Below are 26,298 nucleotides of genomic sequence, written 5' to 3'. Positions count from 1 at the left end.
AGACAGTCAATGTCTCCATAAAATTTTATACTTTAACTAACCCTGGAATTATATGTCTTACACCTCAGGGGAGAAATGGACTTGCTTGGTACAGCATGGTGCTGATTCTGTGACAACTGGGACCTCCTAAAGGGGTACATTGCTTGCCACTGAGGAGCTAAGTAATGCAAAAGGCATATTTCTTACCACCTCAAAGCTCTGGCAACTGTGCATCTTAGCTGACCTCACTTGGATAAGAGATTGTTTTCTCCAGCCTGAAATAAATGGGTTGTGCCTTGGATGATGTAGCTGCTTCCATTGTCTCAACCACTGATGCAGATCACAGCATGAGTGATAAGGCAGCAGCAGCCATCCAGAGCTACTATGTGAAAGTGGATGCAATGAATGGAGTGGCTGGACTGAAAATGAGTTTGGCCTGCAGGATTGGCTTCAGGAAGCAGGAAAAGTGCCCAGGAAGGCTTATTCCAATAATCCAGGTCCCAGGAAGGAGAGTTGATGCCAAGGTTCATATTTGCCATACCCTCTGCCCAGTTCTGCTTACACTAAAGGATACTTTTAGCTTCAGTATGAAATAAATGCTATTGTTAACTGATAAGAAGAGAGGTTGATATGCCACAATATCTGATTCTAAGCAGCCCAGTTGAGTTTAACTCATCCAGAAAGGGAGTATATGTTCTTGATACTTAAAGCATGGACCTTATATCAACATACTAGTTATAAAGTAGACCCTAGGGGGCCAGCACTCTGGCATAGGGGTAAAGCCACTGCCTGCAGTGCTGGCATCCCATATGGACTCTGGTTTGAGTCCTGGCTGCTCCACTTCTGTTCCAACTCTCTGCTATAGCCTGGGAAAACAATGGAAGATGACCCAAGTCCTTGGGCCCCTGCACCCACATAGGAGACCTGGAGGAACCTCCTGGCTTCAGATTGGCTCAGCTCCAACTGTTGCGGCCAATTGGGGAGTGAACCAGCAGATGGAAGACCTCTCTCTCTCTCTGCCTTTGCCTCTTTGTAACTCTGCCTTTCAAATAAATAAATGAATCTTAAAAAAAGAGAGAAGACCCTAAGGATGCTATACCTTTGCTACTTACAGTATGGTCTTTGAACCAGCAACATCAGCATCACCAAGGTTGATAGTTAAAATGCAGACTCTTGGGTCCTATCCCATACTTAATGAACCAGAATGTGCATTTTAACAAGCTCCCCAGGTGATTCATTAGCACATCAGAATTTTAGAGGTGCTGTTCTAGTCATTATTGTGTATCTACTGAGAACTACATTTTGCCTGGTTAACATAGATGGGTGGAAGGGAAGATGGCAGGCCCAGGCTGCAGTAGAGATTACAGATGGGAAGTGAACAGTGTAGTGTTGGGGGGGGGAACAATGCATGAATTTGAAAATCCTGCAGGATGACTAATTTTCTCAGCCTACGCCCAAAACTTCTTAACAACTTGCTGAGAAATTTGTCTATAGGGCTCTATTACATAGTGAGTGGAAAGGGCCCTCCTCTGCTGGGGATATTCTAAAACTCAAGGTATGTCAGACCAGGGAAAATCCTTTCATTACTGGAGCATAACTAAATCCAAATGGGCAGTCCAATCCCACATATTACCCTGTTCTCTTGCCCTTCTCACCTGCCATAGAGGCTCCCAAAGATATACAGTCAAAGCGTTCTTGGCATGGAGACTACAGAACATAGTGGCTTCCTCTACAGGTAGGAAGGGCTGCATGTAGGGAAGACCCTGGACTGAATTCTGTAGTGGGGAGGAGAAAAAGATCCAGAGGACTGCCCTCTGTTCCTGTCTGCCTAGGCAGCAGGGAGTCTGCAGATGCCTGATGGGAAACTCTCAGACCTGTGAGCAGGTGGGAAATGGGCAGTTAAAGCCAGCAGAGGGAGAACTGCAGTGCTGCTACCTGCTCAGTGTGAATCCAACCTCTTGAAATGCTGCTATTCAGGTGGTCCCGTGCAGCCATCACGGCAGTGGAGGAGAAGGACCCACTGAGCTACTTCATAGCTTAGGGAAGCAGCAGCTTGAGGTCCTCAGGAGAGGAGGACAACAGAGAGCTGGAGGAGACGGGTCGCGGGGCCCCGGATGTGGCGAAGTCAGTGGGCGGCTATAGAACAGGTGTGACTTGCTCTGCCTTTGTCTACAATCCACGCAACAGGCAGATAGACTGGAAGAGGCACATCGTCAAGGCACTGGAGGAGTTTCTCCCCGAGACCCCTTTCCTTTGACATCAAAGTGCCTGCGGTGCTGGGTGCTGCCTCCAAGACAGTGGCTGCTGTAGCCTCCTGGAGGGGTCAGCCTTGGTGTCGTATCTCGGAGACTGGGTTCTTCTTTGCCTCCAAAGGAGTTCATAATATGGAAGTCAGACTATGTGCCTCCACAGAAGACCTACACAACGGAGAAGAAACCTCTGCCTCCAGAGCTGGACATGGCAATGCGATGGTTTAACATATACGGCGAGGACAATGCCGATGATGCCCGGCAGAACGCTAAGAAAGCCAGGCTTCTACCAGAAGGGGAGGAGACATTGGAGTCAGATGATGAAAAAGATGAGCATACTTCTCAAAAGTGCAAAGTAGAACCAGGAGAACCAGCAAAGAATAAAAAACTAGAAAACAACAACTGCCTGGGATTTCTGTGCTGCTAGACGTGTGAAAATGTGTCTTTGGGCTGATTAAGTTGATATTGTGGATTATTGTGTCAGAACATCTTTATATGTTAATGAACTAATACATATTGCCTCAAGAACTTTCCACTGTAGAATTCATTTGTTTATTTAAAACTTGTATGTATTAAAATGCAAATAGTGAACTGTGATTGTGAAACTGACAACATTGGAAAGCATTCACACAGAACTGGTGACATGCTTGAGAGTTTTGTCACATGTTAACATGCCAATGTTCCATATGAACCTTTTATAAAAGAATATATTTTTAAAGTAACATATTGTACTGTGAACCTGTAGGGTGCTTTTCAATGGTGTGTGCACGGTGTAAATAGTTCATGAAAATAAAATTACTTATTCAGTATTGCTAAAAGAAATGCTGCTATTCAAGCCCAGTTTTTGAAATGGTCCTGAAGGTTTGCTTCCGGTGGTTGTTCCCAAAGAATAAATTCTATAAATACCATATTAAATGCTACCAACTCAAGGCCATCCAGGATTTATTCTCCTTAAATGAGCCACAAAAGCCTCGTGACAATACAAGGAGAAATGTTGTACCTTCTTAGCATTCTCACTGTCAACCTCCCCACCCCAATTTGGTCAGCAAGTGTTATGGAACTGTGTAAAATATTCTAACTGATGGGATGTTTACACTAATGAAAATTCTGAAAGTGGCCTTCAAGACAATCCGAGGTTGTTTCAAGGGTGAAGTTGCTGTGACGAAGCTTGTGCTGGCTTTGCCTTGATGGTGACTGCATGGAGATAAAAGGCTTGTAGACTGTTTTCTGTCCCTAGAGCCTGGCAGTCCCCTGTGCTGTTTAAATTTGAGCTTTTTGGATTGGAATAGAATGAATGAGCAGGAGAGGTTAATTATCCTAATTAGAAAAGAAGTGAAGCCATGGCCCTTTTAGGTCAGGCATTTGGGCAAACCTCCTCTGGCTCCAAGCTCTGGGCATTAGATAGTTACTTGAATGCCAGAGGATACACAAAGCTCCATCCTCCATCCTCTGCCAGAGTCCCTGGAGCAAGACAGAAGAGAATTCTTTTCAGGAAATGGTGTGTAATCAGCTTCTGCCCCAGGACCAGAGAGAGGGTTTTCTGGAAGTGGTAGATATGTGGGCACAGCTGGATGGGTACATATGTGTTGGTCCAACCCTAGGCTACCCTACTCTGTCGGTGCTGCCAAGAAAGCTCAGTGTAGCTTAGAGAAATACGGCTGCTGTGATCATTCTAGAGATGGGCATCTTTCCCTGAGCCTTTTGACATTCATATATTCAGCTGACTGAGGCGTGAGGATATCTTTGTGGAAGGTAAATCCTCAGGACAGAGGATACTGGTACTTCTTGGATCAGTGTTTTGTTGTTGGGTTTATTGATTTCTATATGCAACACCCCTGTCCAATTCCTCTTTCCTTTTCACCTTCCATTATCTGGATATTCTTACCACAATGTTTTGCACACAGTAGGAGCTTACTAAATGTTTATTTACTCCCTTGCTATTAGAGAAGAGTGTGTATGGGCTACAACCATGATAATCACATGTTCTGCTCTCTGAGGCTTGTATTTGCATGTATGATATTTGGTCAGTTTGTGATCTGGTGGCATCAGAGAAGCATAAAGCCTTAGATTAAGCTAGAGTAGTGACTGTCTAGTATTTAAGATCAAACTGGCCAATTAGCCAGACAGACCCATCAGATATGTCTAGTGCTTGCTTTTGAATTATCCACATACCCAAGAGATGAATAAAAAAAGAACTTAAGCTCAGTCTTTCAAAACAGGCCTCAGATTGCTGAATGATCACTCTCTGAGTCTGTTACAATTTGCCTTCTTCATACTGAACAAAGAGCATTACCATCAATGACTCCTAACAGAATGCTAGAGCATGTGGAGGTCTCAGTAGACTGTATAGTCTATCCAACCCTGCTTTGCCTCATCTTTCATCTCCAGCCATCCTATCTATCTGCTTTCGAAGATGTATTCTTCTTGATTATTTGTGACCAGGACAGTGAATCCAAAGTGTGAATAGTACCAAATAGTGGGTATACTTAACCTTACACTTATATTTAATTTTGCAATCCATTTTTATACTTTATATTTGAATGCATCTGCATGATATGGGAATGAATTTTGGCATGAAGGCCTAATGCTAGAGGAGATGGGAAACTCAATTTCTTATACTTATCTGTTGTAAGTTTTATAGTCCTCCCCACTCTTTCTGTACTCATCTCTTAGACTTATATAACATATCCATGTAGAATTGCCCTCCCCTAAATCCAGCAAAGTAATTCTAAAAAGTGGTTACATGGGGCTGGTGCTGTGGCTCAGCGGGTTAACACCCTGGCCTGGAGCGCTGGCATCCCATATGGGTGCTGGTTCTAGTCCCAGCTGCTCTTCTTCCGATCTAGCTCTCTGCTATGGCCTGGGAAAGCAGTAGAAGATGGCCCAAGTCCTTGGGCCCCTCTACCCGGTGGAAGACCCGGAGCAAGCTCCTGGCTCTTGGCTTTGGATCAGTGCAGTTCCGGCCGTTACAGCCAATTGGGGGGTGAACCATTGGATGGAAGACCTCTCTCTCTCCCTCTCTCTCTGCCTCTCCTCTCTCTGTGTAACTCTGAATTTCAAATAAATAAATAAATCTTTTTTTTTTTTTTTAAAAAGTGGTTACAAGGGGCCAGCGCTGTGGCCGTGGTGCCAGCATCCCATATGGATGCCGTTTCGTGTCTAGCTCCTTGCTAATGGGCTGGGAAAGCAGTGGAAGACGGAAGTGCTTGGGCCCGTGACCTGCATGGGAGACCTGGAGGAAGCTCCTTGGCTCCTTGCTTTGGATTGGCCCAGCTCTGGCTATTGTGTGAACAGGGGATGGAAGACCTTTCTTTCTATATCTCCCTCTCTCTGTCTGGAACTCCACCTCTCAAATAATAAAATATTAAGATAAAAATGTTTGCTAATGGTCAAGTTCAAAAGTACTATTGGCATTGTAAATAATCCTTTGTAATAGGACAAGGATAATACAGGAGACAAATCTTCCAAAGTCTCAGTGTTTATTTTATAAGATGTATCTTTGGATCTGTGCAGAAATGTCTATATGTTGGCATATGAGACTTACACAGAAAATACAGGGCTTAGGCAGTTACATTTCTGATTTCTTGGTCTTTTTTTGTTGGCTCCTAAGTCTTGGTGTCACATTCTTTGGTAAATGGAACAAATCACTTTCCAGTAGTCCAAATTAGTAGCAGAGTTTTACTTTGTGTTTGTGTGGGTGTAGGCCCCAAATCAGGTCATCTAATATAAACTTGATTTGAAAGTAAGTTTTCCTTAGATACCTAAAAGCCTGAGTCCTAAATTTAACAAATGTGGTTTAAGCTAGCTCTTAGAGCAATCAGTTCTTTCTTGTGGGAAGAAATATCCAGGTGCCAGCTCTATTTGGTGGGTGAGTTGTGTTCTCAGAAATATTTAACATTATAGAATTGCAAGCCTTGATATTTTTTGTCATTTTAGCTTTATCTCCATTGGGGGGAAAGAGAATCTAGAAGTGCATTTTGAACCTGCTGAGAGTTAGCAAGGAAAACCTTAGGAAGATAAGGCATTTTTGTTATGACTGCCACCAAATCCCAAGACTGCCTGCGGCATTCCTGACAGTAAGTAAAATCATCTATTTATTTTATCTGATTTATTCTAAGACTCTCTTCTTGCCTTTCAATTAATAATACAAACTTAATTTCAAACTAGCTCCAGGCCAATATGGCCTTTTGGAAGGAGCTGCTAAACTGTCCTTTCTTTAATTTTTCAAACTACAACCCTACACTCATCAGATGGACTTCTGTTCTTACACTAGAGTCAAGAGTCATCCTCATCAGGTCTCTGGAGGATAGAAATCCAAAGGACTCCGATAGCCTTCCACAAATGGGACCAGCAAAATTTCTGTCCTTGGTCAACTGAAGCTACTACTCCTGAGACTGCTCCTGACCTTTGGCACTTCAAAGGCATTGAATGAGAAGGAATTGCTGAAATTATTTTCCTCCGAGCTAGGCTGTACTCGAATTATGCATAACTTCAAAAATATAGAGGCTATGTAAGAGATCAGAGAGATGAATACAGAACACTAGTGTATCTTCAAATCTCATTTTTTTCTTTTTTTATAGATGTACATACTGTGGGCTAGAGGAGAATGTGGCATGCTTAAAGAATTGCACAGGGAGGAGAAGGAGAAAAGTGCTTTTCAGTAATGTGTATGGAATTTTATGGGTACTTGAGTGCTAAGCAGAAAGTTCTTTCTTGTTGTTATTGAAGTACTGTTGAATATTTCTCTAAGTACACTTGTCTTCCTTAATAAATGTAAGTAAATGAATATAGTAGAATCTTTCCTGTTGCCAAAGAATCTTGAAGGATCTTGCAATGCATCAGGGTCATCATTCTGAACACAGGTATTCATTACCCAGGTATATAGAAGTTAGAAGTGGAGATAGTCAGCCAAATGTGCCCTGACCCTGGAGCAGCCCAAGGAAACTGTCACTTTTACTAAATATCTGATACTACCTGCTTATTTTGTACTCACTTGTTTCATTTCTAAAAATTCTGGGCAGAAATTCTGGCTATTTGAAGATTCTGACCTACCAGACTCTGATTGACTGAGATTTTACTATAAAAGGAAAGTGGAATGCTATTTTGGAATCTGAAATTAGGGCAGACACATGGTATGCCTTCATTGGCTTCTCCTTGGACTTAGCACTCAAACTGGGGTCTTTAGGGCTGGCAGCAGGTCCTCTCTGCAGAGGAAGTATCTGAAGTGAGCTGGGATGCTCTAGGGATTTGGAAGACAGAGCTGGGGTAGTATGGTTGAGATTATGGGGCCAAAGATCATGTTCTCATTGCAAAGAGTAGTACTAGACCAGTACTGACTGTGTCTGAAATTAGTAATGATGCAAATCATGAAGCATGGAGAGGGAACCTAGAGAAAAGGATGAACCTTTTAACCACAGTGCCTCCCCAGACATGTGTTTCCTTAAAATGCTTAAGCAGTGGAACATTTGGTTCTCATCAATGGGTGACGAACAATTCCCAGCAGTAGATGTCACTCCCACTGGATGAATTATTTTAATTCACCTTAAAATTCTTTCCTATATACATCACACAGTTACCCAAACCAAGGTGACAAATATTCCTTGGATGTTGCCTTTCATTTTTCTGGATGGTTCCGAACCAGGGGGAACTAAGCCTTCCTACCTGGACCAAAGCACTGCTTTGAAAACAAGTGAGAGATTTTGTGATGAGTTTGGTGGGTCAATGCAAAATCTAGATGCTGCTCACTACTGAGTAACTCTGCTTTCCAGTGTGATTGATCAGGAGCTTACATGCCCTGTAGCTAGATCCTGCAGTCTACTTTTCCTTTGAAGTGCTGCGGGGCATATGTGAATAAAGTCTAGATGCATTAAAATTAATTTGATTTTAAAGACATATTGCAAGCAATAGAGACCTTTCTGGGGTGCATCAATGATGAAGGGGTTGGAAGTAGAAGTTTTATGTTCTGAAAAGCTTGGATTTTAAACTGTTCCCAGAAGCTCAGCCCATAAAAAATAAATCTTATTGTGGCTGTGTGATATTGGACACTTGTCCTTTAGGCTTAGACAGAGTATGAAATTGTCAAAGGGAAAGTCATGACCTTTGAAACAGGTACTTTCCTGGCCCTTTTTTGAGTTTATCAAGAGATCAAAACCCTTCAATGGAGCCTTCTGCTTTTAAGAAAATATTTCAGTATTAGGGGAGCTCATGGGCCCATGTTACCCTTGACTTTGCTTGGCACACAGCAGTGGCTCAGTGCAGATGGAGTAATAGACCCACATGATGATCCTCAGAAAGTTAATGAGAGACATATATCAGTGAACTGCATGCCTCCTACAACATTCAACTCCCAGTAGTAACCCTGTGAGGTGGGAATATTATTATTTCTAGGAAGAAATGGAGGCATAGATAGAGTCAGGTTTTAGCCAACATCACCCAGCTTATAAGTCAATGGCAAGGAGGTAACCCTATATCTGTCTAATTCCAAAGTCTCTGCTCTTTCCACTTTACTAGGGGATGGTGAGGAGAAAAGTGATGTGGATAAAAGATGCTTGCAAAACTATAAAGAATATATCAGTGTTGGAAAGACATTTAGAGACTGTCTAATCAGTTTTATTTTACAAATACAGAAACTGAGATCCAGAGGAAAGGATAAAGAGTGATTCAAGGTCACACAAAGGAGAGCTTAGCCAAGATTTTAATTCAGAATTCATCTCATCTGAACAGGAATCAGCAATCAGATAAAACCAAAATCTACTCTTTAATCCAGTGACATTTGATTCCATGTCTAAACCCTGATTCCCAATTAGCCCGAACATGTCCTGTTGTTAAATCTCTGAAAGATATGGTTTGTTCAGAAAGCTCATTCATTACATCATGGTCTTATGAGGGCTAGATGCCCTTCTTCTAGGCCTCGGGTAAAGCCTGCATCCTCCTAATCTAATCAGCTATCTAGGAAGTCAATGGTCATGGAGTTATCCTGTCCAAAAAATATATTTGAATTGTTCGGTAAAGCCAGAACCAATGCTGGAAAAATAACTCAAAATCTTAATGAACATTGTTTCAAATAGTGAAATCTGCTTGAAATCTTGTACTGAGCCACTACAACAAGCATTTTTCGCTAATTGTCTAATTCTTTTATGGGCCCAGTGCTCCAGGGCAGGGTTGGGCTCACAGTAATTTGAAAAGATTTGATTTAGAATAATTTTCCCCTACTCCCTCTTCTGAAATATTTTATGTTATATACCATAGAATTAAGATTATTGAGCTCCATAGTCATCTCAAACAGGGATCAAGTTCTAGTTCTTACTAGCTCTGTGAATTTGGAAAAGTTATTTAACTTTTCTATATACCTCTTTCCCCATTTATAGAATGAAAATGGTAACATATCCCATTTATTGGATATTTATTATGTGCTAGGCATTGCTCTAAGAGTTTCATACATATTAACTCCATTAATACTCATAGCATAGCTACCCTGTGAGGTAGGTATTACTGTTGTCTCCATTTTATAGATAAGGAACCAAAACACAGAGAGTTTAAAATCTTGCCCAAGATCACACAGCTAAGAAATAGTAAAGGTGGGATTCAAACTCAGACTAGCTTGTTTTAGACCTGGTACACTATATCTAACTCATTGAGTTAATATAAGAAATAAGTGAAATGATATATGAAAAAGTGTAACCTAGGTTCTTGTTGAATAGTAGGTACTCAATAAACATTAACTTTTGTTACCAGTTTCCCTCTTTCCCTAAATACTGATTAGTAAACTGTAAATTATTCCATTTTCAAAAAGCTTTCCCTAAATAACCCAACATACCTAATATTCCCAGTGATTGCATTGTTCCCAATGATTGCATTATTTATTTAGGACTAAATTATATGTCATCCTGATAAAATCTAGCTTTTCCCCTTTGTCTGTATTCTCTTTAGTGCATAATTAACCATAGGGGATTAAGAAATATTTGTGGACTGGAATATGCAGTGTGACTGCTGGTGTCAGGTAACATGAATAACAGGTGTTCACATGGTGGAGCTTGAGTTTTTACATGCATACAAATCATGTTAGAATCTTGTACATGTGCCAGCGCCGCGGCTCACTAGGCTAATCCTCCGCCTAGCGGCGCTGGCACACCGGGTTCTAGTCCCGGTCAGGGCGCCGGATTCTGTCCCGGTTGCCCCTCTTCCAGGCCAGCTCTCTGCTGTGGCCAGGGAGTGCAGTGGAGGATGGCCCAGGTGCTTGGGCCCTGCACCCCATGGGAGGCCAGGAAAAGCACCTGGCTCCTGGCTCCTGGCTCCTGCCATCGGATCAGCGCGGTGCGCCGGCCGCGGCGGCCATTGGAGGGTGAACCAACGGCAAAGGAAGACCTTTCTCTCTGTCTCTCTCTCTCACTGTCCACTCTGCCTGTAAAAAAAAAAAAAAAAAAAAAAAAAAGAATCTTGTACATGTGCATTCTGATTCCATAGATCTGGGATAGTTCCCAGGTGATGCTGATATTTCAGATCTATGCACCACACTTTGCTAACTTCAAGTGTTAGCAAAGCTATAGGGTAGTGTCTTTAGGGTCTTTCCATAATTGATGTTTTAGGGGAGGCATGATTTCATCTATTTTAATAAGCTCAAGTATGTAAGGATTCCTGTTACATATCACAATATAAGGTGAAATCAAACATTTTGTTATCATGAGGTAATACATTCATTTAATTAACCCTCATTAAAAAACCCCCAACTACATGCAAAGACTTGTGCTGATAGTTATTGTAGACAATATGAAGAAGAGCTTAAAGTGTAGGCTACACATTATCACGTGGATTGTCAACTTTGGTAAAGGCTTCTGTTTTATGCTTCAGTGAACTATGTTGACTTTGTATGTCCAAATTGAAATTTGGAAGGAAAATGGCTTAATGATTTATTTATGTGCAATAATTACTAATGCCAATTAAGGCCATCGAGATTGGCTGATTTTTCTTAACTATATTTTCTGCTGTTTATTATTGGCATAATTGTTCGTCAAGGTAATTTCTGAGGGAATATAGTGTAATTTATATCAGGTCCCATTTAGATAATCTGAGTGTCTGACTGTCTTGAACAGTAGTAGGAGACATGGACTTTAAATAGTATGTGTGGAGGCCGGGTGGTGGATGGGGAGAGTGTTACTAACAGGAGGAGGAAGAATAATAGCAACTTTGATTCATGAGCATAGGGTAAACAAACAACATCCTAGACACTTATTTACATATTTTTCTCAAAGTAAATTAACCAGAGGTGGTACAAGCTGGTACTAACATAGTACCAGAGTAAGAACATTGGGCCAGACGTCAGACCTGCAAGCTACTTTGTCCTTTATATCAATCTGGAGGTGGGACCTTAAAGAAGTTGCCTCACTCCTCTAAGCATGTCAAAGGAGAGTTAATCATACCAGTGTTAATATTCAGTTCCAAAACCATTATCCGGGGATACTAGGTTGACAAGCAAAAAATGGTATAAAAACCCAGGGTAGCATTAACAATTATTTGACACACATTTAAATGAAAAATTGTTCTTCAAACTCTTCATGTAACGGAAAACCAAAGGTCATTTTCCCTTTATTCCAGGAAAGGAATGGGTGAAATGCTTATATTTATGCAGAATATCGTCCATGCCAGAGAATGAAAGGGTCTCTACCTACATACCATTTACCTTACTGATACATTCCAACATTTGTAAAGGATGTACAGAGCAAAAGAATATAGGAGGATGGAACCTGTCTTATATTCTACCAAATATGTCCCTGATTGAAGAAAAAAAAGTAACATGAGCCTTGTATCTATCTTTGTGTGATTTACCTCATATATCTAAAAATTGGAGTGTGCCAAAAACCCAATCAGAACCAGTAAATGTTTCTGCTCAATGTGCTTCTAATCAACTAGGGTTTTGTTGGAACAGTTATTCCTTCTCCTTTTTATAGATGCTAATTCTGAGTCAGTGAGCTGCTAGCTGCAGCCATGGGCCATGACACTTAAATCACAGTGTACTTTGGATGGTGTCCCTCTTGCAGGGTGACCATAACTCAGAACACTTCTGGGGTGTGCTATTTAAACATCCAACTCAGCATCCTGCAGCATAAAGCACCCCTCCGTGCCATTTGTTATGATAGGTGCTGTGAGGCACGACTCTGATTCTGGGGGCTCAAATGTACAATAAATCCAACTGCACTCTGCTGGCAGTGCACATAATTATAAAATATGCAGAATGCTTGTTATTAACTAGTCTCATGGAGAAGATCTACCGTGCCATGCAGGATATATTTTTGGATGGAGCTACAAACAGTGATTGATTTTTTAGAATTCACATCTCTTCTATCCTTTTAATCATTCAACCTCTAAGAACTAGCAAACATTTATAGACATTTAATGAATGGAAAACAAGGCCCATTCGCAAAGGCTGATAAAAATGACTGTTTGCCCCTTCAGTGGAGATTAAGTCCTAGTTTTGTTTTTAACATGAAATTATTTAACATACTATTTTTTATGGTTTCTATGCAGAAATAGAGGCCAAGATATAAATCAGCTTCAAATTATCAGGGAAGCCTCCTAATAGTTATACAAACAATGAAAGCCACTTGTTATCTTTAACTGTTTGAATTCTGGTTGGACAGACTATCATTCTTCAGCCAATAGTTATCCTGTGGAGACAGGCTTTTGTGTGCATTAAAAATCAAACAACAAAAGCATTGAAAACATACACACAGTTCCTTTTTTCTACAGGGAAGCGGCAGCAATTAATTGTGAGTAGGATGGTTGCGGAAGAAAGAAGGCTCACAGGGATTGACTAAAAGCCCCCAAGGATGACGCCAGACTCGATTATAGGGGAGGCTAGGCATATAAGGAACAGAAATAGACTTTGCTCAATTCATGCTGGCTTCCTAGTGTGGTGCTTCCCAGGCTGGGATGCTACTCGTTTCCTGTTACAAGAAGAATTCCCAGCCATAGCCACTGAGGTATTGTCATTGTAACTTCCTTCTTTCCCTGTTTGTAAGGGAGTCTCATTGGGCCCAGGCATTTCTAGTACTAGCTTCTGTTTGTGCTAAGTGAGTTCACACTGGAGAGTCAAGGCTGCATGGTGTCACAAATAATGGCTTCCCAAGAGTAAGGAGCCTCTAAAAAGACGAAATACAAAAGGGTGGAAATACAAAAGGGTGCCTATAACTTTATAGCCACTTTATTTAATGTTATAAAAGTTTGTCAGATTAGTTATTAAAAGGTAACACTTGGAATTAAGCTGCCTTCAGCTATTGACAGCTGACTGGTGACACACTCTTCTTTTATTAGTCTGCCCAACCAAAGTTTAGTATAGCTGTCACAAGTACAGAGTCTGAAGTCAGAAACAGGGGTTTACCTCTCAGTTCTGCTACCTGTTAGCTACTAGACCTTGCAGTGCCTCAGTTTCTTCATTTTCAAAATAGGGATGATAATACAGTACCTAACTTATTGGGTTGTCAGAATAAAATAAAATAATATATATGAGACATTCAACTCAGAGCTTTATCCCTTATGAACAGCTAATGCTCTTTTATTGTTGTTAGTTAGGGTTCTTTTGGTTGCAAGGCACATAAATTGCATTGAGAAAAGTAGGAATTGTTGGCTTAAGAAACTGAAAAGCCTCAGAACTCAGGCTCTTTGTTCATCCATTGTCTCTGCTTCACAAACTCCAGATTTTGACTTAGACTCTCTGTGACTCAGTGTCTTAGTTGTCAAAATGGGATAATAATAACAATAATAAAACTTATAAGATTATTATGATGCTGGTGTTGTGGTGTAGTGGGTAAAGCTGTGGCCTGCATTGCTGGAATCCCATATGGGTACCGGTTCAAGACCCAGTTGCTCCACTTCTGATCCAGCTCCCTGCTAATGTACCTGAGAAAGCAGTAGAAGATGGCCATGCACCCATGTGGGAGACCTTGATGGAGTTCCAGGTTCCTGGCTTAGGCTTGGTCTGTCTAGCCCCAGCTATTGTGGCCATTTGGGGAGTGAATCAGTGGATGGAAGATCTCTCTCTCTCTCTCTCTCTCTCTCTCTCTGCATCTCCCTTTCTCTCTCTTTAACTTTGCCTTTCAAGTAAAATAAAATAAAATAAAATCATTGTGATGATAAAATGAGTTATTGCATTTGAGGTGGCTTCCAATAGGACTTGGCACATCATATACCTTACCTAAGTGCTAGCTGTCATTATGTTATTGTTGTTGCTGTTTTTATTGTAATATTCAAAACCTTTTCCCAATGTTTTCCCTTCACCTCTTGACACCCATTCTCTCTTTTGCTTCTGCCTGAAACTTCTTCTTTTATTCTTTTTCCTACTGTCTCTTTCCTACCTTTTCTCTTTCTCCTGTTCCACAAGTTACCATCACCCTCCCCATCCCTCAATTGCAATGACTCTTACCTGTAGAAATGCTTTGTTGGGTGGGATTTTACATCAGCTGCGGGTCAGGGAAAGTACAGGGATATACTGGAAGATGCAGAGTGTAATTGGTGGCTTTCGTTTATTCCACTGATGTTTTGCCCCTCCATCTACTTTATCCTCCCTTTCAAACTCATTCTCTATGACATGTTTCCTAGGTAGGATTTATTTCCTATCTTCTATAAGTCTCTGAAAGATACTGTACTGGGTGCTTTACAAAACTCTGCTTCATTCAAGAAAAGATCTAAATAGCCCAGCTATTTAGTCCTTTGATTGAAACAGAAGCTTGTCAAGGACCGATGTCATGATTGTCTCACTCCAGGACCCAGCTCCTCTTTGAGCAACCCCTCTCCTCAAAAGTCTAGCAGCTATCTTCTCTTCCTTGCTTCTCCTGGACTTCCTCCTGGGATGCCTCACTGAATTCTGCCTGGGTAGGAAACTGCAAACTATCCTTTCTCTACCACCTCCTCCATGCCCTTAGGGCCCTAATATCTTCTTGGTGACAATAGACCAAGCAGATATACCAGATAATCCTCCGCTGGGAGTAGAGTTCACATTACCAGAAGGCCCTTAAGAAACAACACCAATGAGACTTTTACCAGGATAGGCTAAAGAAAAAGCAATCTGTGGGCACGAAATTCCTTTCTGAATCACATTTTATAGGCCACTCCCTGACTTTCAAAAAGTCTTTCTCCATTGTGACTTTACTAAAAACAAGCTGATACTGAGCTTGGGTTTCTAATTGCAAGCATTTTTTTTTCTGGTTGGCCCCATCCACATCAAAGCAGCCAAGACCCTTTCTTTCTTGAGAGCCATTTATTCTTTTTGCCTGGGAGAGAGAATCCCCAGGAACAAATCCTTAATAAAAATCATTCTCGAGCTCTTAATCATTTGCCTCTGCCTTTTCTTCGAGGTGGGGGCAGAGGTCTTTGCAGCTCGTTTTCAGGTTATAAGAATTTCTTTGTGCTGACTAGTCAGCAAGTGGGATGAGATTGGAGGCTGTGTGGAAAAGAAGGTATGGAGGTGAGCTGGCATCTAAGGTGCCTGTGCCATTGTACTGCTGTCCATAGCTGGAACCTATTCTGTAGTCCATCTTCAAAAGCAATTTGCAGTACATCCAGGCACAAATCCAATTAAAAAGCAGAAAGGGATTTGCATGCATAAAATAACTCTGATGCATGGTTTTAAAAAATGACCCTGATAGCTAAAATTCAAAGGCCTTTCTTTGTAAAGGCCCATATATGGAGCAGATTCGCTGATGTTTGCATCTCTGCCCCCAGAATATCTGAGAGATTAGATGAAATTAGGTCCTAAAAACTCAGTGTAGCTTGATGGCTATGAAACAAATAAAACTTGACACACTGCTGGATGTTCCTTTTGGTAATGTACCCCTCTGGAGAAGCTTCATTCTTTGAATTATGGTAGCCTGGGGCAACAGCCACATCTCCAAGCCATGGCAGAGTGTTTGTCACCTAGTAGGTGCTAATGAATATTTTTTTTTGCACTGAATTAGAGCAGCTAAGGCTCTCCTTTAGTCTTTGGCAGGAATTGTTTGTTGCCTTCTTCTTCTTTTTTTTTTTTTTTTTTTTTTTTTTTTTTTTTTATCTTTTATTTAATGAATATAAATTTCCAAAGTACGTCTCATGGGTTACAATGGCTTTCCCCCCCATACCGTCCCTCCCACCCACCACCCTCCCCTTTCCCACTCCCTCTCCCCTTCCATTCACATCAAGATTCATTTTCGATTATCTTAGTATACAGAAGATCAGCTTAGTATACCTTAAGTAAGGATTTCAACAGTTTGTTCCCACACAGAAACATAAAGTGAAAAATAATAGATGATTTTTTTTTAAATGATGATGAAATCAGATCAGACCTATTGTCATGTTTAATCCCAGTGAGAGTCAAGTTGGGAATTGATAGTTTCTTTTCTTTTTTTTTTTTTTTTAACAGAAGATCAGTTTAGTGTACATTAAGTAAAGATTTCAACAGTTTGCACCCCCATAGAAACACAAAGTGAAATATACTGTTTGAGTACTCGTTATAGCATTAAGCCTCAGTGTACAGCACATTAAGGACAGAGATCCTACATGAGGAGTAAGTGCACAGTGACTCCTGTTGTTGACTTTACCAATTGACACTCCTGTTTATGGTATCAGTAATCTCCCTATGCACCAGTCATGAGTTTCCAAGGCTATGGAAGCCCCTTGAGTTCTCCGACTCTTATCTTGTTTAGACAAGGTCATAGTCAAAGTGGAGGTTCTCTCCTCCCTTCAGAGAAAGGCACCTCCCTCTTTGAAGACCTGTTCTTTCCACTGGGATCTCACTCACAGAGATCTTTTTGCCAGAGTGTCTTGGCTTTCCATGCCTGAAATACTCTCATGGGCTTTTCAGCCAGATCCGAGTGCCTTTAGGGCTGATTCTGATGTTGCCTTCTTCTTTGCTAACACAATCCTGGTTTTGTGCAAGGTGGCAATATGCCCAGTTAAATACTCACTTTCCCAGGCTCCCTTGCAAATTGTGTTAAGTAGGTGGGTGGGGTGTGCAATATAGTTCTGGCCAATGAGATGTAAATGGATGTTTGTTGGGGGTTTCTGGCAAGATTTTGTTGTCCTGATTAAAGGAAACAAACATGGTTTCCTACCTCTAGGAACAGTGATGTCACAGTCTTTTTTTTTTTTTTTTACAGATTAATTTATTTATCTGAAAGTCAGAGGAGGGTGGAGATATAGAGATCTTCCACTCACTGGTTAACTTCCCAGATGGCCACAATGGCCAGGTCTGGACCAGCTAAGAGCTTCTTCCAAGTCTCCCACTTGGGTGTCAGGGCCCAAGCACTTGGGCCATCTTCTACTGCTTTTCTAGGTTGATAGCAGGGAACTGGATTGCAAGTGGAGCAGCTGGGACTCAAACTGGCACTCAGGTAGGATGCCGGCGCTGTAGGCGGCAGCCTTACCTGGTATGCCACAACACCTGCCCTGTTCACAGTCATCTCGTAACCATGAAGTAACAAGCATGCAGGTGAGACCCAGCATGCTAAAGATGGGGATGGCTTTCCTGAGCAGTAGAACCGATGCCTACAATTACATATGTAGAGGCATTTATCAAATAAAAACAATCACTATTTTTTAAAAATCATTGATAGTCAAGTTTTTTTTACTAGGAGCCTAATGTGATCATAATAGATACATAGCTCCTTACTGCCAGGATTCCAGGACTTTCATGTTGGCTCTTGGCTATTCAGTGCTCCCTACCAGGGCACTTCATCTAGGTCAGCCTGCTATGCCAGATTGCCCAGTTTTAGGCCTTTCCTGACCTCTATCCACTACCACCAACAAAACTGAAGCTTAACCTGTTCTATGTCTTATTCCCTCAGGGCCTTGTAAAGTGGATAGAAGCTAATAAAAGGTCTCTGTGTTAAAGCTTTAGAATTGAGCATACAGCAGAGTTGTCCAGTGTTTTAGCCTCAGAGAGTGATCCCTTTCATTATAGCAATTGGGTTTCCATAGTTTTGGCAGGTAAATCAAAGGACACATTTTGGGTTGGAGAAAGATTTTTGGATGCCAATCAATCTCAGCTTGGATGTGGCTACATTCAAAACACCTAGCTCAGTTTTGAACTATTGTGGGGATGACTTTTTGTTACTTTTATCTTTTATTGAAATTCTCTGTAATGTTTGCATGCTCCCAAAAAAGTAATGCAGAAAAAAAGAGCATTGGATGTGATCCTCTGCAGAATTATAAAAGTTATTGTGTTATATAAATTGAGAGCATGACTATGAAGTCTAATACAGATATACTTTTTCTGTTTCCCCACCCTGACTTAAGGAGAGGGAGCAAAGAAAACAAAATTTTGAAGTCAATTAAAGCTGAGTATTGATGAATTGCCTTTGGTATGGGTTCCCTCCCATATGGAGGATTCATTTGTTTGTTTCTGTATCCTAGCAACCTATGCCTCATAGTATTTTCTGACTTTCATTAGTTAATCTATTCAGTGTGGAATTGTATTGAGAAACTCATAATGAAAAAACACAAATTATACAGTCACTATCCCAGGGGGCACAAAATATATATTTACTGTAATTCAACAATGAACCCCGAAGCAAAAACACTGGCAGATTCACAGCTGCCAAAAGGGGAAAGGACCACATTTCATCCACAAGCTTCCAAAGTCTTCCCTACTCTGGAAAGATAGGAAAAGTACATATCAGATAATGAACTGACAATATTTTAGTGCTGTAGAAGGGGAGTTCCAACCCTTGTGTCTGACCATCTTTCTTATCAACATTGCTCTCAGTTATTTTCCATCTCTCCCTCTCCCCCTCCCTCCCTCCCTCCTTCCCTCTCTCCCTTCTTCCCTCCCTCCCTTCCTCCGTCTCTCTCTCCTTTTCTCTCATATCTTAATGCATCATTTCAATATAAACTATCACATTTCTCAGAACATTAAAGAGACCAAAGCCAATATGGAATATAAATTGCTTTGGATTAACTCCAGAATGTGTAATAAAGAAGCAGGAGAGAAAAAAAAAACCATTTGAAACATTGAGAGAAAGAGAGAAAGTAAAACAAAACAAAACATTGAAAGAAAAGAATCTTTCCCTCATGGGTGGAGTTTGGCATTGCCCTGTGAGCTTTAGCAAGCTGAGAAAAGTCCCAGGCCAATGGATTTACATGACTGGGGTAAGGTCATGTGGAAAAGTGAACACAGAAGGAGCCTGGTGTCTCCCCTGGTCTCCTAAGGTTTTAATATGGAACTTGTAGATCCAGGAAAGGGGAATAGTGGTCATTTAAGGGAAATGAGACCTTCCTCAATGTACTTGTTCAAACCTAATGTTGGCTAAATCTTTTTACTCGTGGTTCCCCAATTTTGGTATGCCTCAGAAATGCCTGATGACACAACAGGACTGCATTCTCAGTTCTCAATTCTGGGAATTCGGATTCACTTGGAAGGTAGAGGATCCTCATAAGCTCAACAAATATGCCAAGTGATTCTGCCACTGTGGATCTGGGAATCAGACTATAAGAAGCACTGCCTCATACAGTGGGAAGAGAACTGGTTCTCTTTGCGGCCTCCTTCTGGACTCCAGAGCAGGGGGCTTTTCTATATCTGGACAAACCAGGCAGTGGAGGAAGCAAATGTTTCCATTTGAAATGATGCCAGCCAGTGCCTTTGTGGTAAGAGGACATTATCAGATGTCAGGAGGATTTCTTTCTGTGACCGAGGTGTGTGGACATGTGATCCTGTGTGAGCAGTGATGGGAGAGAGGAGGGGGGCACATGTGAGGCAATGGAATAGTACAGATCATTCTATTTCCTTTTAATTTACTTTCAACATATATTCTGAATAATCTCTTTTAAACCTTAAGACGGTCATAGAGTTTAAATGATGCCTGTGCTAGTGATTTGCAAAGTATGTTCCTTGGACTAGTAGAATTGTCATTATCTGCAACTTGTTGAAAATGCAAATTCTCAAGGTCCCATCTGCAGTCCTACTGAAGCAGAAACTCTAGGGCTTGGACCCAGTAATTGGTTTTAACATATCCAGATGATTCAAATTCATGCTAGAGTTTGAGAACCATTGACTTAGGCAACAAACTACTTTATAAACTTTCTAAGGCCAACGTCTAAGTCCTCTGTACTTTGTGGGTCCTCATCCCCATGCAACCTACTGTATGGAATATTGTGCTGATCACAGAGTAAGTGATCGTGGAATTGCTGCTCTAAGCAGCTGCATTCTCTAGTATCTTAACTCCTTCATTTTAAGCATTAAAATTAAATCAGTTGATCTTGATACTAATCTTGTAAAGTGGGCATTGCACTCAACTTTCAATGGCTCTGGGGAGGGGCAGGGAAATCTCTAATTGTAACAAGATTCCAGGACATTCTGATGATAAGTGAGCTTTAGTAAGCACTGTAGAGAGAAGGGATGTGCGATTAGTTTTAGGGTACCATGACAACCTAGTTGAACCTGGAGACTGACCTCTGTAAAGTAGGGTCATGATAAATGCTCTACCCTCTTCCTAAGACTACTTTAAAGATCAATGGACATGATTCCTTTATATTACATAAAAGACACACAAACAGTTTCAGGATACACAAATGTGTGTTATTCCTTCTTTTCAAATATTAGTATTCTTGGGCTACTCAGAAGTCCAGCAGTGTATTGTTGGAGACAATAAAAACTTCCTGAAGAAAATTTATCCCCACAGACAATGATGCCACAGACAAGTAAAGTATCCTCAACACAAAGATGCAAATGAGCATTTAGTATGCCAAGATCATATTATGCAAAATAAATGGCTCTCAACTGGGATGCTTAAGGACACTATTATGGCAACTGTTATTATCTTAGTCATGACTTTCACCTAAGCTATTTTGAGTGCTATGAAAGTTGAGTACACATTCAGATATTATTCCTACTGCAGTGAGATTAGTGGAACCCAATGTGAGCTATGTGGGAGGAAGTCAATAAAAATATAGTGTAAGTAGAATTGATATGGATATCACTGTGTGGTATACTGAAAGAAACACTAGACTGACACTTCAGAAGCCTGGCAAGCTAATCTCAGTTTGAGATAAGTCCCAGAGCAGCTCTATGCCTCAGTTTATAAAACAAGTAGTCTGCCTTCACTAAGGTAATGGAGATCAAGTGAGTTCAGGCATAAAATTGAAAGCATCATTACATTAAATTTGATGTAATCAGAACCTTCAATAGACAAGATTGTCCTCTTCCTATGTCCTTGACTTAAAAGAGACAATAAGCAATAAACCTCTGCAATTGGAGGTTTCGGCAATGCTGTGTAGAGAGCTCCAGTTCATGTGATAGCCTTGTCTTTTTGTCATTTCTAACCCAGGACATTGACAGGTGTTCAAAATGATAACCCAAAGACCCTGCAAGAGCCTCAAATACCAAAGATTCAATATCAGGCATTTCAGAAAATTTGCCAAAAGTAGACCAAACTAAATGAGTTGTTTTAACTAAACCATTTATCAGTAGACTCTGTTAATTAGAACAGTCCATTCCCTGAGAATTTTGATGAACTAATTCTCAGCTGCCTTATTTTTAAGAATAAAAAGGGAGTGTATTTAATTTGGCTTCCTGCCATGGAAACAGTTCGATAGGCAAGCCCAAAAGCACCACAAAAAAGAGAAAGTGTTTTCTGTATAGTTTAGGGGCAACAGTTGAACAATAAATAGAGAATATAGTAGAAAGAAGAAATCTCTACATGATTTGTTTTGGTTTTGGTGTCTAAAACCTTGGCGTATTTCTTTGAGATGAACTTGGGAGTGCAGCTGTGATTGAGAATCAAGGCAATGATGATCGATTTGCCCCGGGAGCCCTTTTTGGAGCCATGACATTCATTTGTGAAGCGAGAGCTGCTCATCTCCATTTGATTCTTTTTCTCTAGTTGCAAGATGGAATTACAACTGCCTGAAATTCTGCAAACTTTCAGTTTTATGCACAGCTGGGAATGGGTGCCTAGTGGTCTACTTTAACAGAATGCTTCCCTATCACCCTTCAGGGATTTGTGATTTTCAGAGTTAATAGAAAGCAAATTATAATTAATAATATTGCATTATGTTGAGCATAATTAGGTACTTACTTGGTGGTTTTAGGAGACACTTTGAGGCCGTAAAGGGTTCCTGAGCTGTGAGGTGGAATGCCAAGTCTCCATGTGTTGCTCATATCTAGAAGGGCTGACTGATAGAGAAGTCTTTGGAAGATTAAAATGTTGGGAAGCTAGCTTTGGCTGTGCTATTCTATGGGGACATGACAGGATGTTATCTGAATTAGAATATCCCCTCTCATTTCTCTTCCCCCCTGCCTGCTCCTCTCAGCCCCCTTCACTTTGCATACCTCTGTATTTCTATCTGTTTGATATTTTGAAACTTCTGTTTCCTTAAAACAAGAAATCCATGTGATAAGACAATCCTTTCAGTCAATATCCAAACTCTAAATCCAATGGATCTTTTAAATGGCTAATTTTGAGGACAATACAAACCAATGAAGGTACAATTCTGGGCTGGAGGTTCCAGATGCATGTGCCATTTGATGGGAAAGGAATCTGTCAAGAAGCCAACACGGGCCCTATACTCTTATCAAACAGGCTGTTTTGCCTGCAAATCTAGGCCATCCCTAAAGGTTGGATCACTGAATGAGCCTGCTGTGGGAACCCAGGTCAGCATTTTGTCCAAACGGATTGATAGCCTTTCTTACTGTGATCAAGGCTTGAGTTTAAAAGCTGGACGTGACCTCAGAGATCTTTCTGGTGAATGAATTTTTTTGTTTACCCAGAAATCTTTTATTTAAGGTATACAAACTTCATGCATTTCATAAATACAAATTTAAGAACATAGTGATTCTTCCCACCCGAACTCCTACCTTTCTTCCTCCTCCCTCTCCTATTCCCATTCTTACTTTTTGCTAAGATGTATTTTCAACTAACTTTATACACATATGATTAATTCTATACTAAGTAGAGCTCAAAAAATAGTATGAAAAAAATCTACCAAATTGTTCAGATGCTCTTTATAATAACATGAAAGAGTTTAAAGTCTCTACCCTAGCACAGACAATTATCTCACCTTCCTCATTATCTTATTTGATTGTCACAAAAACCTGGAGAGTAGATATTATTGGCTCTACTTTACAGTTTTACATTACTTTGTAATGTGGCTAGTGGGACCGAGGAGCTGCATTATAAATTTCATTTCATTGCAACTGATTTAAACTTGTATTTCCATAGCCACATAGGTCAAGCAGCTAGTTAATGTATCAGAGAGCACAGATCTAGAGACAGTAGTAGGGAAGGACACATGATGATGGCATACTGTAGGGAAGGTGGCAGTATGTCATTTTTTTCCAGGAGGAATCATGTAAAGACAACAGCATGGACAGTGAAGTTATACCACTTGGGTTCAAATTCCAGTTGTGCTAGTTACTAGCTGAATAACTTTGGGATATCACCTAAGCCCCCTGAGCCTCAGGATCCTCACCTGCTAACTGGGAACATCAATACTGCCCACGTCATAGGGTTATTGTGAGGATGAGTTGAGATCAAGTGCATGCATTGTTTGAGCATAGTGCCTGACATGCAGTGAGCATACCAATGAGTGAGGGAGGAGTCCTGGGTTGCTCAGCTGTTACACAGGACCCAGCTGCATCTTTGTCAATTAAAAATTGAATGTTTTGCAAATAATCACCTAGATATGGGAGTTTATAGTGACAAAGGAAAAAAATGATTCCAAGATAGGGGAATAGCTTGTGGGTAGAGGAGTCACAGAGGCTGCTTTCCAAATGAGCTTGGAAAGCATGGAACCAGCATGTTCTGGAACTAAAAGAAAATACACTTAAAAGAGCAAGAATACAGAAGAGAGAAACTGTGTATGTTTAGTATCCCCAGAAATGCATTCTTAGATGCTAGAAGGAATATAGGATTCAGAGTCAGGAAGTAGCCATTGACCTCTGTGTGTGTGTGTGTGTGTGTGTATGTCTGAAACCTTAGGTATGTCAGTTCCCACCTCTTGGTCTCTGTCTTCTCATATTGTAAAATGATGGGTTAAATTAGCTTTATGTGTATTTCCTTAACAAAGACTTAATGTGTTTGGGGGAAATGTAGGCCAGATATAAAAAAGAATAAAAGAATATCTGGCCTCAAATATTTGTATTTTTGTGGGAGAAACAGATGTGTGCTAGATACAGTGATGGAGAAAATTGCCCAGTTGGAGCCTGAAGGAGCAAACAATTCCATCTGCGAGAGTAGGGAAGGCTTCAAAGAAGTGCTGTTATTTAAGAGGGGCCTTAAAGGATAGCTAAAATATTGACAGACTTACATGCTGTCCAATGTCCTTTCTAAGTTCCAAAGTGCTATCAGATATGTATGGTCTCTCTAGTGTCCACCATGCTGATGTAAGCCATACCCAAAATTAAGGGTGGAGAACTTTTTTCTGCCAAGGGCCATGTGGATATTTATAACATCCTTCACGGGCCATACAAAGTGATGAACTTGAAAGTTAGCCTGCTATAGATTTATTGAATTTTGTGTTCCATCTGTAGTTGCTTTGGAAGGGCCACACCAACTGATTTCACTGGCCTTATATGACCCATGAACTGGACATTCCCCACACTTGGCCTGGATTCTTAGTTCTAGAACTCTCTCAAGAGCACAGTGGACGTTATTTCATTTAATTAGAAACTGATGATGCTGAGAATGTCTCTGGGTTCTTTCTGTCCTAGGTCTATGGGACGTACCCTTAAACGTTATGTCTGATTGACAAATAGGTGTCCCCTATACCAGCAACATCCAGGAAAAGGTGGTGAGAAAAGCTCAGTAAGTCCATTTACTTTGGGGAAAATATCTTCAATAACAACTGCCTAAGTTTGCTTTTCTGTGTCATCATCTAATATTTGTATGAATTTAGGCAAATTATACAATCTCCCTCTACCTCATAAAATGTGGATTGCAATCCTCATAGGGTTGTTTTCAGGATTAAATGATTAATTCATATAAAGTACATAGAACATTTCCTGGCACAGAATAAGTATTCAATAATGTTGGCTGGGAGCTGGTACCGTGGCACAGTGGGTTAAAGCCACAGCCTGCGGTGCCAGCATCCCATATGGGTGCCAGTTTGAGTTCCAACTGCTCCATTTCTGATCCACCTCCTTGTAATGTACTTGGGAAAGCAGCAGAGGATGGCTCAAATCCTTGGTCCTCTGCACCCATGCATGAGATCTGGAAGAAGCTCCTAGCTCCTGGATTTGGCCTGGCCCAGCCCAGGTTGTTGTGGCCATTTGGGGAGTGAACCAGCAGATGGAAGATCTCTCTGTCTCTCTTTTTCTCTGTAACTCTGCCTTTCAAATAAAAATAAATCTTTAAAAAAAGCTGGCTTCTGCTATGATTAACATCTTCATTATTATTACTACTCAAGGTTCATTTCTTGAGTTTGCCTTCCTTGGCCTCTGTTATGATTTTTTTTAAAATATTTATTTATTTATTTGAAATAGAGTTACAGAGAGAGGGAGAGAGATAGAGAGAGATCTTCCTTCCACTGATTTACTCCCCAAATGGCTACAATGGCTGGAACTGGGCTGGAACAAAGCCAGGAGCCAGGAGTGTCCTCTGGATCTCCCATGTGAGTGCCAGGGCCAAAGGACTTGGGCCATCCTCTGCTGCTTTTTCAGGCACATTAGCAAGAAGCTGGATTGAAGTGGAGCAGCTGGGACATGAACCAATGCTCATATGGGATGCTAGGCATCTGCATTACAGGCAGCTGCGTTACCCACTACGGCACTGCACCAGCCCATTATGATCTTGAATGTGAGTTAGCCCACTGTACTCTAGTTTGATCATTCTCTCAATTTCACTGTCTTTGTAGGTGCATTAGCCTCTGAATAGGGCCAATCAACCCCTTTCCTCGGACTCAGTTTGACTCCCATAGTGTCATTCTCCAACGCTGCCTGATGCTAGCACCGCTTTTAATTCTGGAGTTGTGCAAATTGCTAATTAGGCTTGTAAACATTCTCCACTTCACTTCTCTAATATTTTCCTTGTCATGGAACTCTTCCCACTGTCACTCCTGGGGTCTGTGCCTGGTGCATAATTACATTTGGGCAGCCCTGCTGTCTGTGCAGTGG

General features: G+C 41.0%; 1 protein-coding gene and 1 pseudogene across 4 annotated transcripts in view; one reads left to right on the top strand and one right to left on the bottom strand.

Annotated features, from left to right (window-relative positions):
- The window catches only part of GRIA3 (glutamate ionotropic receptor AMPA type subunit 3), a 311,476-nt gene that overhangs the window by 169,249 nt on the left and 115,929 nt on the right, over positions 1 to 26,298 (bottom strand). The window lies entirely within an intron of this gene.
- LOC127484941 (UPF0690 protein C1orf52-like) lies at positions 264 to 2,655 on the top strand (annotated as a pseudogene).

The sequence above is a fragment of the Oryctolagus cuniculus genome, chromosome X, assembly GCF_964237555.1.
Source record: "Oryctolagus cuniculus chromosome X, mOryCun1.1, whole genome shotgun sequence".
NCBI classification, from domain to species: domain Eukaryota; kingdom Metazoa; phylum Chordata; class Mammalia; order Lagomorpha; family Leporidae; genus Oryctolagus; species Oryctolagus cuniculus.
The sequence above is the reverse complement of the archived record's forward strand: the minus strand, read 5'-3'. Positions and strand labels throughout refer to the sequence as shown.